General features: G+C 29.0%; 1 non-coding gene and 1 pseudogene across 1 annotated transcript; one reads left to right on the forward strand and one right to left on the reverse strand.

Annotated features, from left to right (window-relative positions):
* The window catches only part of LOC111298246 (pentatricopeptide repeat-containing protein At2g02980, chloroplastic-like), a 56,726-nt pseudogene extending 53,115 nt beyond the window's left edge, over positions 1-3,611 (reverse strand).
* A 5,763-nt stretch (positions 3,612-9,374) lies between these two features.
* On the forward strand, positions 9,375-9,478 carry LOC149514252 (small nucleolar RNA R71). The gene has a single exon (XR_016328867.1). It is a non-coding gene; the product is annotated as a small nucleolar RNA R71 (small nucleolar RNA).
* Positions 9,479-16,398: the final 6,920 nt, after the last annotated feature.

A 16,398-nucleotide genomic window follows, 5' to 3' on the forward strand; every position in this document is an offset into this window, starting at 1 on the left:
TATAGAGGTATCTAGAAAAAATTTCAGTAAAAGATTTTATTTATTTTATTACGTTCTAAAGTTTTTAATGGTAATTGTGAAATAATTAAAAAGATTAAAACAAAATTAAAATGAGCAATGAAAAAAATAAATATTATATTTTTTCAGATGAATATTTTGCTTTATTATCTTGCATTATATGATCTTATGTGTAAATGAAATTTTCTATGATGGGACTCTAAAAAATTTGAGTAGTGATTCTTAAAAATTTTTTAGGTGAGAAAAGATTTCTAAAAATTACAAAAGTATTAAAATATTTAAAAATTCTTTTCAATACAAAAATTTTTAATTAATTTGAACAATTCTCGTAAAAAGATAAAAAAATACATATTCATAAAAGCATTTTTTTAATAATAATAAAATTAAGCAATGAGAACTTCCAATGATGGAATTTTAAGAAATTCGAGTAGTGATTTCAGAGAATTCCCTAGGTGAAAAAAGTCTTCTAAAAATTGCCAAAGTATTGAAATATTTAGAAATTTCTCTTCAATACAAAAATTTTTCATTTTATAATTAATTTCTTTAATTTGAACAATTTTCTTGATAAATAAGAGTGTGTTTTTAGGAAATAAATATATTTGTAGATAATTATATTATTACATGACTTTTAATAATTTTTAAAAAATAAATGAAAATCTCCAAGGATTATATCTTAAAAAAATCTGAGTAATGATTCTTTAGAAATATTTAAGTAAGAAAATCTATCTAAAATGTTGACAATGTATTGGAGCATTTAGATTAATTTTTTATAAAGATTTTTTGTTTTTGTTTTATAAATGGCATAGAAATGAATTTTAGAAACTACTATTTGTTTTAAAATTATAGATATCATATTTTATGTTTTTTAAATATAAATGCTAGAAATAAATATGAACCACCGAGGATAAGATTTTTGAGAATTTCAAATAGCAACTCTTAAAAGTTCTTTAGGTGAGACAGTTCCTTTTAATATTGCAAGAGTATTGGAATATTTTTAGGAATTTTTCAATATGTAAGGTTCTTATTTATTTTTCAAGCATTCTAAAAAAATAAAAATATGTTTTTAAAGAAAATTAATTTTTAAATAACAAAATTAAGACCCCTCTTAATAAAAAAAAAATAACAGATGATTAATTAATACCATTTTAAACAGGCACTGTGAAGGTCTAATCCTTCCCTATGCATCACTGACTCCCAAACCTAAACTGTTTTTGTAGACCCAAAAATTGTCTTTTCAATAAATTTTAATTAGTTTTAAAAGTTTATTAAGAAGATAAGTTTTAATAAGTGACCAATCACACTTAGCAAAAAAAAGATTGGTGGCTATTCTATCTTTTGTTTTCAAATTCGTCTAATGGTCCCCAAAATCGTTACGATAGTAATAATGCACTAATGAGCTAAAAATATCATTTCCAAATAAGAGATATGAGAATTAAGACTTATAATAAGGTTCCACGAAGTTTAATTGAGCTAAAGAAGTCATAGTAAAAAGGGTGAAAAAAACCCCATAAGTGGTAAGATCACACTAGTTGTGGCCTAACTCTTAAATTATCTGTAAATATCTATAAATCCTAAGGTTATCACACCCCCATACTTATCGTTTTACTTGTCCTCAAGCAAAATACTTAAGTTATTAATGCCAACACTTACATAGTTGTGCTCATAATCAAATTTCATAAGTTATCAATCATGCACTATGGTATAATATCAAGATAGTTATGAACATGGTTAGACTTAAAACTTAATCATAAGTACTTGCTACTTTCATATATGTGAAATCAAACTAACTCTCATCTATGCATGCAACCCAAGCAAAAAGTATACAAACCATGCCATCACATATTGAATCAAAGATAAAGCATACTTCATATGTTTACTTTCCTCATTCCCTTTCCACAAATGTAAGCTCACATTACTCAAAATCAAAAGGTGTTTATTGGCTTGTAATATAATACTTGGGTTAGGGTAGGAAAAAGGAAATTTTAGGCTTAGTTCCCTTTACTTCGTAAGCTTGGATTTGAGCACTTTGACAAAACTTGAGGCATTTTTTTTCATGTAGTCATTTTTGGCTTTTTCTTCTGTTTTTTTTCTTAATTTTTTCTTCCTTGCACCTTTCTACCTCTCTGCCTCCTTAATATGAGTTGTTCTCTTATCTTGTCCCTAACATACATAAGTAATGTAGGTTGGGTAAGAAAAAGAGATAATTCATAAGAAAAGCTTGGGCTTATTTGAATGGGTAAATAAACAAGAAAAATGATTTATTAGGCTCAAAGTAAAGGTACCAAGCATGATTTATTCATGGTGCGCTTGAAAAAGGCTTAAAAGATCTAAGGATGGCCTAAATCATTTCTTGAGTCAAGTACAGCCTAGGATTTCACCTTAAGAGTCAGTAGGTAAAATCTAGAGTCATGCTTATGCCTCAATTCTACATGGAATTTTATAGTCACATAAATTTTCATAAAGATTCATGCATGTCAAAGATTAAGATGGCAATTCACAATTCCACAAATAGCATACCTATGATTTAATTAATGTTTTTCACTATGCTCATACTTGTTTCAAGATCATACATAAGTCACTTATGAATACTTGTAAAAGATCAACTAAGATTGCAACATGATGATTGAAGGCATATCAACTTGGTTTGAAAACAAAGATTTTAGGGTAATCTTTTGAAAAAAGTTGAAAACGACTTTAGCATAAAAAATTTCCCTCCCCTATACTTGAATTACACAACAGTTCAAAACAATCAAAAGTTTAAGGTCAAGGAAAACTCCTTTATCTTTGTTTCAATGAGGCTAAAAGGTTTATGCTCTATTATTTATCCTTTTTCCATTTTTATTCTTAAAACAAAAGATTACAAAACAAAGCAAGATCAAGGTAAACCTGTTCTAACAAAATAAAGAAAACAAATAACAAAAGTACCAACAGTGAAAATAAAACTTGGTTTGCTACCAATCACTGCCAATTTTGGTCAGGTTGGACCAAACCTAAAAATCTGAAAGGTTACGCAATTACTCCACACGTCACACTAGCATCCACCCATTTAATGGTCTTTCTACTCACCACATGTTCAATAATGATTCTAAGTGGTGATGCTCAATGATTGTAGTGTAAATGGATGTGTATACTATCCTTAACAAGGTCTTCATTGTAGCATTAGCTAGACTAAGGTAGGTGGGCACTAGCTTCAGTACTAGTGAAATAGGTACAACCATGAAAACTATAAGGTTAGTTTCTAAGGCTAAAGTTTCTCCTATAGTTGGTAAAATTAGAGTGGGTGATGTGTTCTTTTTTTCTTCAAGCTTAATGAGGGGCATTTTTAAAGATTTAAGCACATTTTCAACTAAACAACCCTCATCAACTTTGTTATCTACCCCATCTAATTCCACATCATGAATTTGATCTCTGTAGGGCTGAGGAATTGGCAAAGGTGGATTGTAAAGCTCAAGCTCAACTTCAGTGGGACAAATGCTAGACCATACTTGAGTTTCTGATCCTAAAATTGGTTCATCCTTAAAATCTGTCTCTTCAATTGAATCTAAACTCTTCGAAAATGCCTTCCAAAATTGTAATAGCTCTTTATCTTCCATCTCAATTTCTTCTTTCTCATATTCCCCTTCAAATTCTTCTTATGATTCCTCCTCAATATATTCATCAAGTATTTTCACAAAACTAGGTTGGTTAACCACCACAAGCTTATCATCAAGTCATTACCATGAATAACTAGGCTAACTCTCCAAACCTTAAGCGTAGGTGCTTGGATAATAGTATGATTGGCTATCTTGACACCTATCACTATTTTATTTCCCCCCATAACCATGACACTTATTAAATGTGCTCTGAATTAAGTGACCATATTTAAGATTACATTTTCTTTCAAGAGCATCTATCTTTTTAGCCAAAAAAGCAAGTTGTAAGGATATGGTTGAAAGAAGGCTTTCATCATACCTTTCATTATTGCACCATGGTCCAGAGTTTTGAAATGGTAGTTAAAGGTGGGAATACTCACAAGATGGCTTAGCATAGTCCTTAAAAGTTTTGGCCTCACTATAATAGAAATTAGGCATATTGAAAGAAAAAGAAAGAACATTAGAATAGAAAAATAAAAGTCTAAATTATAAAGTAGAAAGAAGTGTTATTGATATTGGTCTTCTAGTATCGATATAATCCTCGACAATGGCACTAAAAACTTGATTGCTCTTTTTTTTTAGGCTACAATGCATAGGTCACTACCAAGTAATAAAGTGTGAGTAGAGTTGTCAATACCATGAGGATTTTGTTGGGGTGCAAAACTAAGTACTAAAAGAAGTTCTTTCTAACTTTATATTTAGATAGATCAAAAAGTCGATTAGTTGATAGCAAAAATGAAAGAATGAAAATTACAAATGCATAGGCCGAAGCCAAACAACTATCACGTGGTAGTTTAAAGGATAGGCCTATTATACTAGAAAACAAAAGAAAGTTGAAAGCTTGAATGTTGGTTGAAAGTAAAATAGAGCATAAAAGAACAAAGTTGAATCTTGAAAACTTGTAAAATAAAATTATGTGTGAAAAGTGAAAGAAAGAGACTTAAGAGAAAATAAACTTGTATTTAAAAAAAGGGTTTTGGAAAATAAAACTATGGCTAGTCTATCATCCCAGCCAAAATTTAAAGAAATTACAAAAGATCTAGGCTAGTCTATCACTCTAGCCAATTTACAAAGAAAACCAAGTGAAAACATAAAAAGGAAAAAAAAAAGAGAAAAAAGGAAAATAGTGGGATGTGGAATCCTTTTTATCACTTACAGGGTTCGGCCAATGGGGTAATCTAGACACTTTTGAATATGGAATGTGATCTTTTAGAATTCCACTGATTTAGGAATTTTCATGAATGAGATTGATTCTTGTTTGGCCAAAATTGACTTTTGCATTTAGCTTATTGTTGCTACCTTCTTTTCATGATTAGCAATTCAAGAGGGATATTCAACCAAATTAAATTCCATATTTGGGGGATTTGGCAAATTTGCATTGAGGACAATATCTTTTTGATTCTACACAAGTCATGGGATTCTTTAGAACATTCAAGAATCACTCTTTGCATTTAAACCATTGTTTCCCATAAATCGTAATCCAATAAAGCATTTTGTCAATTATTAAAATCCATTATTTGTGTGATTTAGCAAATCATCATTAAAATGCCATATCTCCTTGATTTTGCAAGAATCATGGAATTCATTAGAAGTTCACACAATTCACTCTTGCATTCATTTTAGCGAATGGTAGAATATCTTTTAGATTTCTGTGGATTCTTGATTCAAATTCTTAATGGGCTGGACTTGCTAGTCACCTTTGCATGGATCATATCATTGCATTCATTAACTTAATTTGCCATTTTTGCATGGGTTGCATGGAAATTGGTGTTGACATTTAAAGTAATAAATTTTTTCATGCAAACCTAAACATCACCAATTTACATCATTATTGAACAAAATTCATGAAAATTTCAAGATTTTAACTTTCAAATGATCTATATAGTAAAATACATATAAATAAAGTAAAATCATGAACATATGCTAATATATAAAAATCATCCTAGGCTAAGCTCATTCCTAACTATGGTTCCCAAAAGCAAGCAATACCTTTCACTAATCCTTTCATGTAATCTAGTAATGTTATCCAAACATGAAAATTCAAGAATAAAGATAAATAAAGTGTGCTCAAGTTTCACATGTTTGCTTATCATATCTCTCTCCACTAATGTTGATAGACACATGACTGAAGATCATTTAGGACATTATAAGCTTGTAATCTAAGGCTAGGATCAAGGTATGATAAAAGGAATTTTAGGCTTGAGTACCCTTACAATGCATTATTTTGCCTAAGATCATTCATTGTTGAGCTTCCAAAGGTAAAGAAAAGTAAAGCTTGTTTAAAGAATCACCAACAAACTTAGTTTTTGCTTACTTTTTCTTTCATTCTGTGCTTTTCACCACTTTACTATTTTTCTTCTTTTTTTCATTATTTTTTTTCTTTTTTTTCTTTGTTTTCTTTTTTTTTTTCAAAAGTCAAGCTAGCTTGACTTTTTTTTTTTTTGGTTTTTCCTTTTCTCTAAGCTCCACACTTCTTTCTTAATAATGCATAGCTAAAAAAAAGATACATGAATATCTTAATGCATATGGAGTAAACGACCAAAAGATAGAAAATGTACAAATCAAGACCATGGGTTTGTAATATGGTTTCATAACAAAGAAAGGTATCATTAGACTTAAATGGGGTGACTATGGAAGAATTATATCAAGGTTAGCTTGAAAATGCTCAAATGATCCAAAGATGGCCTGTATCATTTCCCTAATCATGTGTCCTTTAAGATTTCACCTCAAGAGATGATCATAACAAATTCTAGAACATGAAACACAACTTCAAAGACTAATGAAAAAAAAAATCTCATGCCCACATGATCAATCACTAGATAAAAAATGCAATTCACTAATCAAAGTATTAACTCACAAATAAAAACTCATAATCAAGAAGTCACTAAACCTAAGCATCCTCTCATATTTCACACAATATTCAATTTTTTCCCTAAAGCTATATTCATTTTCAATCTCTACCTATCATTGGCTTCATGAAGAACTAATCAAAGACAGTAAACTAATGATTCAAGGTAAAACAAGTCAAGCTTAATTTCAAGGCAAAGCTCAAGGAAAATTCAAAAAATTTTGTAAAAATTTTGAACAATTTTCCATACCCCCAAACTTAAAGAACAATTTAGCTTTTTCTTTTTCTTTCTTTTGCTTGAAACAAAATTTACTTAAATTTTTTCTTTTCAATTTCAACATCCACCCTTCCTTCCCAATGTAACATAGCTCTTATGGTTCTTTTTTGATTAATCTATATGCATATAGGTAAGGTAAAAAGATAAAGATAATAAATCAAAGGTTGGCTATTTAATGTAGGTGAAAACAAAGAAAAAGAATATATATATATATATTTAAGGCTCAAAAGGGGTAATTAGGGATAAGCATATATAAATAAGGTTAGCTTGTAAGGCTCAAATGATCCAAACACAGCCTGAATCATCTCCCTAGTTAAGTGTGGTCTATTATTTCACCTCAAAAGATGCTCAAAGAAATTTTAAAATAAGCACATAACTTCAAAGATCAATGCAACTTCACATCTATATCAACTTCAACTAAATATACTTATATATCAATGATCAAGACTAAGTGCTCAAGAATATGGAAATATTGCAATTAAAAAGAAACTAATTCAAGAAATCATTTTATGCTCAAAAATAAAAAATCTAAAAAACTTTTGAAAAAAATTTGTGCAAATTTTCTCTTTCGCCAAACTTAAATGAAACATTGTCCCCAATGTGTGCAAATAACACATAAAAGCATGAAACAAAAAAGAGATACTCCCTTAATTTTCAAAAGCCGAAATTGCCTTGTAGGAAATCCTCCATTACCGTGGCTTATTCTAGTTTCCTTGCTCCTATTTCCTACAAAAACAAAACAAAACAAAACAAAACGAAAACATTATCTATTCCTAAAACAAAAGTCAAAACAAACAAACTAAATTTAAATATACAAAACTAAACTTTAAAAACTTTGGTTGCCTCTCAAACAACGCTAGTTAAAGTCAAGCTTGACTAACTTTTTCCAAAACTCTTCAATCACTTTTGGGCTGCCCCCATTTATCTTCCATGAAATAATCATTGGTCTTTCTCTTTTTCTTTTGTGGGCTCTTATTGGTTGGCCTTGGTTTTAGCCTTGAGGGTTTCTCTTTGGCCACATTTTCCTTCCTTTTCTGATTATCCTTTACCTCATTGTTCTTCCTCCCCAAATCATTATCAACCAAATAAAAATTAGAAAACCCAAAAACAATCTTTGTATTATGAAATTTCAAGGTTACTTCCCTTTTCTCAACATCAATTAAGGCTCTAAGATGTGGCCAAGAATGGCCTTCCTAAAATAACGAGGATACCTTTATCTTTCTAAGTGTCCATAACAACAAAATCAATTGGGAATGTATACTTATGCACTTTCACAAGCACATTTTCCACCATTCATAAAAGGGTGCTTAGTAGAATTATTAGCAAATTTCAAACATGGTGTCATAGGCTTCAACTTTCTAATCCTTAATTTATTGAAAACATGTGAAGGCAACAAATTAACACATGCTCCAAGATCACATAAAGCTTTATCAAAGAAAAGATTACCAATATAACAAGAAATGGAAAAACTCCATAGATCATGAGCTTTTTTTGTAAATTCTTTTAAAGCATAATACTATATTCTTCGTTAAGTGTAGCCTCCTCCAATTCCTCTAATAACTCTTCCAAAGTGGGTTTTTTTTACTTATTTTATAAGAGTGAATTGCAACCCCCTTCTTACAGACATCTTTGGAGTTAGCTTCAATTGAACTTTATTTTCCTTTACCTTTTTAGCATTGATGACTTCTTCACTATCCTCATTCTCTTTTTTAGTTAGTTTATACTCATCATCTTCACCTTTCTCTTCACTTTCTTCCTCACTAGGCTTTTTCTCTATTTCATCAACCATGGGTTCCCCTATATAATAAACTTCCCCCAAAACCCTATTTGGCTCTTTATCTAGGATAAAAATGCTATTAACTTGTTCCTTACCTTATCTTTTTAGTTTAGTATTACTAGGTAAAGTTACTTGAAGGTTGCTATTAAAGGTATTTACAAGCTAACCTACTTGCACTTCAAGGTTCTTAAAGGCTACTTAGTTTTACAAGATCTGAATAAACATCTCTTCTAAATATGGTTTCTTTTCTTTAGGTGGTAGAGGTGGATGGTATTGTTGTGGTGGTGGTGGTGGTTAGAAACTAGGTAGGTTAATAGGTTTATTATAAGAATCAAAAGCTTGTCCCTTGGTTATTACCCTATGAAAAGTTAGGATGTTACTTCCACCTTAGATTGTAGTTATTAAAGTATGGGTTGAATTGTTGCTTGCGTTGAGCAACATAATGGACAGGCTCTACTTTAATGGGACACCCATCTAAAGTATGGTTATCCCTACAATTATCATAAGAAATAAAAGGATTTTGAATGGCATTAACAGGACTAGGAGAAGGGCTAGATCCTAAGTTCTCAATCTTTTTGGCTAAGGCTAAAACTTAAGAAGTAAGAGCATTAAGTGCATTAAGTTCATATACCTCAATAGGTTTTTTAGGTACAAACCTCTCATTGGACCACACATAATTATAAATGGTCATCTCTTTAATCAAGTCATATGTTTTATCAATAGACTTACTCGTTAAAGCCCTACCAGTAGCAACATCTATGGTATTTCCTAACCTGCCTCACTAATGCATTATAAAAAATTTGAACTTGTATCGATCTAGGTAGATCATGGTGAAGGCATCTACTTAAAAGCTCTTTGTACCTCTCCCATGCATCAAATAAAGATTCGACCTTAAATTGCTTGAAAGATGTAATGTCATTGCACATCTTGGCTATCTTAGATGGAGGAAAAAAATAAGCAAAGAATTTATGAACTAGGCCATCCCAAGTAGTAATCGAACCAAGAGGTAGAGACACGAGCCAACTCTTTGCATTATCCCTGAGAGAAAAAAGAAATAGTCTTAGTCTAATGGCATCATCAGTAACACCATTTTCTTTACAAGTATCATAAATCTTAAGGAAATTAGTAAGATGAGGATTGGGGTCATCAGTAGGTAACCTACAAAACTTAACAGAAAGAATAATATTGGTAATTGATGGTTTCAACTCAAAACTATTGGCCTAAATGGCCGGCTTACTAATGCTCAATTGAAAACCATCTAGTTAGGGGAAAACATAGCCCCTAAATGTTTTCTGATTTTCTTGTAATTGATCAACCTTGGGTGGAACAAGAGTTATTTGTGTTTTACCCTTTTTATATTTTTAAGTGTTTTCCCAATCTCTTTATCTAAGGGGACTAAACTAGAACTCTCAATTCTTGGCATACAAAACAAGAATATCCAAATAGATTGAATAAGAAAAATAAAATCTAAGCTACAAGTAGAGTGATTAGTATTGATATTACACTACTCTAAACAATCATCGACGACGGTGCCAAATGCTTAATAGGTGATCTGCAAGTGCATAGAGTTAGCACAAGTAATATAAAATGAGTAAAGTATCATTCTGATGAGGATTGTATAATATGGAGAGAACAAGTACCAAAATTGTCACCTAAACCAATACTTATACAAATCAAATCAAGATATATTATAAACTAAAGAAATTAAACCTAAAACAAGCAAACTAATATAAACCAAACTAAACAAATGCAAACCAAAAAAGACAAAAATCAAATAATGAAAAACAAGCAAAACCAAAATCAATTTATGCAAATAAAATAAAACCAAATTCAAATAAACATAAATCAACTAAACCGAAAGCAAATAAAACTAATTTAACATGTAATTAACCAGAACTCAATTACATAAACCCTAAAAAGTATAAACTGAATCTAATTAAACAATTAAACATGCAATATTAAGCTTAGGAACAAAAACTAAAATTGCTTTAAACTAACTATGCAATAACTATATGGAAACCAAAGCAATTAAACAAATAAAAAATGCAATACTAATAAAAACAAAACCCTAAATATTTTAAAACTATGGAATTAACTTAAATTAATCAATTAACATGCAATTGAATCAATTTAAATCAAAATAGAATTTAAATCAACTTAATATGTAAGAATCAAAACTTATAATCCTTAAAAATCACGCAAACATACAAACCCTAATTAATAAACCCTAAACTAATTTGAAATAAACCTAAATATGCAGTAACTAAATTAAAATCAATTGAAAAAGCAGTAACAAAAACTATTTTAAGCAATTAAATAAGTAAACTAAATTGATCATGCAAGAACTTAGGCAATTAAAACCTAATGAAACCCTAAACATGCAAACTAAACAAGTTAATAAAAAATCGAATCAATCCAACCTTAAACTCAATAACCGAAATTTTTAAACAAGATTTAAAATAGCAATTGAATGATTGATCATCAAAACAGTATGTAGCGAGATGGATTAAAAAAGATCTAATCAAAACTGCAACTTGTGTAGATTAAGATTCAAACCAATTAGCAAATTAATCCAATTACCACAAGGTCTAATGAAAACCAATTGTAAAGAAAACTTAAGATAGACTTCAATTGAATTAAAACTTTAAATAATGTGCTTAAACCAAAAGTAATCAAAACAAAATCTTAAAAGAGTAAAGAAAGCTAAAACCAAAAGTTGAAAGCAAGAAAACTTTAAAAAAAACTTAAAACAAGAAAACTAGTAAGTTGGTTTGTCACCCTAACCCTTATACACCCTTTTTATAAGACTTAACAAGGTATTTATAAGCTCAAGAAAACCCTAAAGTATTCAACCAAGATAGATCTCCAAGTGCAGCACATGTGTTTTGGTTGAACTTGGTTTTTTGAATCCAAGAATTCTTCTTGTGGTTAAATTCAAGTAGAACTCTTAAAAAAGAAAGCTTATAGACCATTATTGTCTTTTAGAGCATACCCATCTCTATTATTAACTTATGGCAACTAAAAAAATACATAAAAGAAAGCTTAAAACTGAATCTTGCTTACCCAATATTAAAATCGAATCTTGCTTACCAAAGAAGTGACAGCAGGCCAAGGTATATAAATTTTTAAAACTTTCTTCAAATTGCTTGAATCTTGAAGTTTTCTTGTAGTACACCACTTAGTATTAAATCTTAGAGAAAACTAAAGCTTTATTTCATGTAGAGTTCTTCCTTAATGCTCCATGTCCCATGCTCTTTTTATTACTTCATGCAAATCTTATTCCAACTAGAATTAGGAAAAACAAATCCTAATATGAATAAGAAAACCAAATCCAAGTAGGAAAAATAAATAGAATTGCTATCTCATCATGCCATATCATCTTTTATTTCATCTTTCTTAACCAATAAGAAAAGACTCTGTGCCATGGCATCCATTAGTAATCCCATGCATGTGCACCTTCATAAACTATCATAGACTTGCATTCACTTGAAATTACAAATCTGCCCTTATTAATTACTGAAATTATCAACTTGAATCTTTCATGAATTTTCTTCATTTTTCTACAATATTGCATAATTCCACTCCACTAAACTCTATAAAACTAATCTTGACTATCTTTCCCATTCTTTAATTTTATGATTTCCAAGAACATTAAGAACTTGCAAGAACGTAACAAAAACATTCCAAGATTCCATATTATGCATCAAGAATCATCTACGATTGATCTAGAATCATCTAGATTTACCAAGATTCATTTTTTTCTTCAAGCAAACCTACAAAACAAAAAATTAAGCCATTAGGAGTAAATAGATCATTATTTTACTAAGAACTAAGCAAAAATAACTCATTTAAGCACTAAAAATAAGTCTTAATAACTTTATTTTATAGAGTTTTCAATGAAATACGATATTAGCCTAAGACTCTTTACACCTAATCCTTAGCAATGGCTCTAAAAACTTGATTAGGACTTTTTGCAAGCGTACATGCCGAACAAGTAATAATAGAGACTATAAATGTCTAGATATCGATCCCACAAGGATTAGTTAAAGAGATTCCTAGTTATCCCCATACTCCCTCTAAAGTTGACTTATTTAAAAGGTTGGTATGAGACTAAGCTAACTAGAACAATTAAAGAAAACAATGAACGAAACATAATTCTAGCAAAGAGTAAACTAACAATATGTAAAATAAGCAAACTAGAAAAGTATACAAGAAAGAGTGGCTAAAATAAATTGAAATCAATTCAACATGAGTTAAATGTAATCCTAATCTAAAGAATCAAAAATTACAAGTTGATTTAACAAGTAAAATAGTAGCTAAAAGGGTTAAACTGAAATAACTAACTAGTAACCGAATTTAACTACCTTAACTAACTACCAACTTTTAACAAAACAAACAACTAGAAAATTCGTAGAACTTGACCTAAACAAATTAAAAATTGCAAAACAGTAACAAAACTAAAGATCAAAACAAGATAAAATGCAATTGAAGTAGCAAAAATGCAAGATCTAAGAAAAATAAGCAAAACTAGATGTAAAATTCAAATATGGAATTTATTGAACTTGTAATAAGAAAATTAGATCTAGACTTCTACAAGTGGAATGAACTTAAACTAAGCAAAATTAATCTAGATTTACAAGTTTAGTATCTAAATAAACAAAAAAAAATTTAGGTTCAATGAAGTAGATCAAAAACCAAAGGCAAAAACAACAAAAAGATAGCAGTTACAACAAAATCTAGCCAAATAGAATTAAATTGCTGGAAATTTAAAGCAACCAAATGAAATTTAACAAGTAAATAAATGAATTAAAGACTTCAAAGTGAGAAAAAAAGCAACCAATCACCTTGCTAGGAGAGGATAGTCTTGGAGTGTTGTTATTCACTCAAGCTTCAACTTTACCATTAGATATAATCAAAATTTTCTAGAATTTTTTGGAATTTTGTAGAAAGAATTTCAATGTGAAATTTTCTACATTTGTAGATATATGAAAGTATAATTCATAAAAAAAAAAACATTTGGCTAAAAACAAGTAAGATTTGATCAAGATTCAATAGAAAAACTGTAGCTAGGTCAAGAACATGAATTGCCAAATAGATTTGATAAACAAATGAAATTGCATCAAATTGAAATTAAAAACCTAAAGATCTTGAACTTTTATTGAAAGAATCTTAAAGTGAACTAAAACAAAGGTAAGCAAAGTAAAATTTTTTGAAAAATAAATGCAAGGAAAATAAATGCAATTTTCTCCCAAGCAGCCATTCAAAAGAATGAGGAAATTGTTTAGGGAAATAAGAAAGTAAATAGAAGGAAAAGAAAAAATGTAAAACTAAGCTACTCTTTCTTTTATGGCTGGCCATTCTCCCCTATTTATAAACAAATGGGAGATGCTTCAGCTCAAAAAAATGCAAAAAAAAAAAAAAATCCAAGTAGCTACTAGCTTTCTAGATCCTTCTTTCTCTATCCCTTAAATCATTTGCTTGCTTGTTTAGTTCCTTTAACTCTCCTTTCCTTCAAGCCTACTTCTCATGATCTATTAAGATTCAACAAGTTAACATTAGGACAAATAAGAGGCTTCAAATGGGCCAGCTTAGCAGCTCTAATTGGTCCTCTTTGATTCTTCAAAATGGTGCCACAATTCCTTCATCACATGGCATAACCATCAATGGCACAACTTAAACTTTGCTCCTTCATTTTGGGGCCAAGTGTAAATAATCTTCTTTTCATTTTGTTACCAAAATATAGGCCATTAAATGAACTATTATACATGAAAAATTCTAGAAAAATCACAAGCCCAAAAGGGGCTTCCAACTACACTAATGCACTTATTACCTTTCAAGCACTTGTAAAAATGCTACAAAAGTAATAATGCACTAATGGGCTAAAAATATAATTTCTAAATGAGAGATATGAGAATTAAGGTTCCATGAATTTCAATTGAGCTAAAGAAATCATAGAAGAAATGGTTAAGAAAACTCCCATAAGTGGCAAGGTAGCATAATCTTTTTTTAACTTTTTGCACCAAAAATCATCCAAAAAGATTCCAAGATTTCCAAAATTCCACATTTTCTATATTTTCACCTACACATTGAACATTTGTGCATTTAGGAGTATTTTTGTCAAAATTATCAAGGATCAAGCCAAAGTACAAGAGAAATTATACTAAAAATGAATAAGAAAATGCTAAAATTTCAGTGCAATCACATATTTCATATCAGCAACATGTTTCATAAATAAAATTCTTCTAAGAAAATGTTTTAAAAATAATAAAATAAGATAATATTTCAAACAAAAATAACCCTTTAGATCTTGCCTAAATGTAGGAGATTTTCAATTGGTATCATTTATGCAAAATATTATTTTAGTTTTGTGGGACACTTCGAAAACTCCTAAAGTTAGAAACATTTTTCAAATTTTGTCTAAATATAGGAAAGTGTAGGAAGTGTTTCTATACTTAAGATTTTCATCTTAATCCAAAATGATCACTTTCTTCTTTTTTGGAGATCAAAAATAAAAATGATTTGTTTTCAAAAACAAAGTTTAAAAGGACTTAATTGTTGGGGTGAATAAATAAAATTAAGGAATAAATTTGTAAATATTAATGTCGCAACGGTTTTGAAGATCGCTAGATGAATTTGAAAAACAAAAGATAGGGTAGCAAACAATCTTTTTTGGCTAGGTATGATTAGCCACCTATTAAAACTTACCTTCTTAATAAAATTTTAAAATTAATTAAAATTTATTAAAAAGATAATTTTTGAGTCTGCAAAAATAATTTAGGTTCGAGAGTCGATTACATGTGAGGAAGGATTAGCACCCCCACAGCTCCCATTTAAGATGGTACCAATTAATTATGTGTTATCTTTTAATATTGACTAAAATGGCCTTAATTTTGGTATTTAAAGATTTAATTTCCTTAATTTTCTTTAAAAACATATTTTAAATTTTTAGTAAGCTTGAATAAATAAGAACCTTATATTGAAAACTTCTTAAAAATATTCCAATAATCTAGTAATATTAAAAGGACCCATCTCATCTAAATAATTTTTTAGAATCGTTACTCAGAATTCTCAAAAATCATATCCTTTGTGATTCATATTTACTTTTAGTATTTATGTTTAAAAAACATAAAATATGTATCTATAGTTTTAAAAACAAATAGTACTTTCCAAAACTCATTTCTATGACATTTAAAAGAAATGAGAAATCTTTATCGAAAATTAATCTAAATACTCCAATCTATTGGTGGTATTTTAGATAAATTTTCTTAACTAAAGATTCCTAAAGAATCACTACTCGAATTTTATTAGGATCTCATCCTCTGAGATTTTTCATCCATTTTTTTAACTATTAAAAGTCGAGTAATAATATAATTATCTACAAATATATTTATTTCCAAAAAAAAAAAAACACATTGTTATTTATTAAAAAAAACTGTTCAAATTAAAGAAAATAATTAAAAAATGAAAATTTTTTGTATTGAAAAGAAACTTTTAAATATTGCAATACTTTGGTAATTTTTAGAAAACTTTTCTCACCTAAGGAATTATTGCGAATCACTACTTGGACTTTTTAGAGTCCCATAATTGAAAATTCTCATTACTTATTAAAACAATGCATGCTTTTATAAATATTTATATATATTTTTATCTTGTTAAGAGAATTGTTCAAATTAATTAAAAATTTTGTATTGAAAAGAGTTTCTAAATATTCTAATACTTTGGTAATTTTTAGAAATCTTTTTTCACCTAAGAAATTTTTAAAAATCACCACTCGAACTTCCTGAGATCCTTTCATTAGAAATTTCATTTGCATTTAAAACTATGTAATGCAAATAAGAAAGTAGAA

The sequence above is a fragment of the Durio zibethinus genome, chromosome 16, assembly GCF_047325235.1.
Source record: "Durio zibethinus cultivar Kanyao isolate XHJ-2024 chromosome 16, ASM4732523v1, whole genome shotgun sequence".
Classification (NCBI taxonomy): domain Eukaryota; kingdom Viridiplantae; phylum Streptophyta; class Magnoliopsida; order Malvales; family Malvaceae; genus Durio; species Durio zibethinus.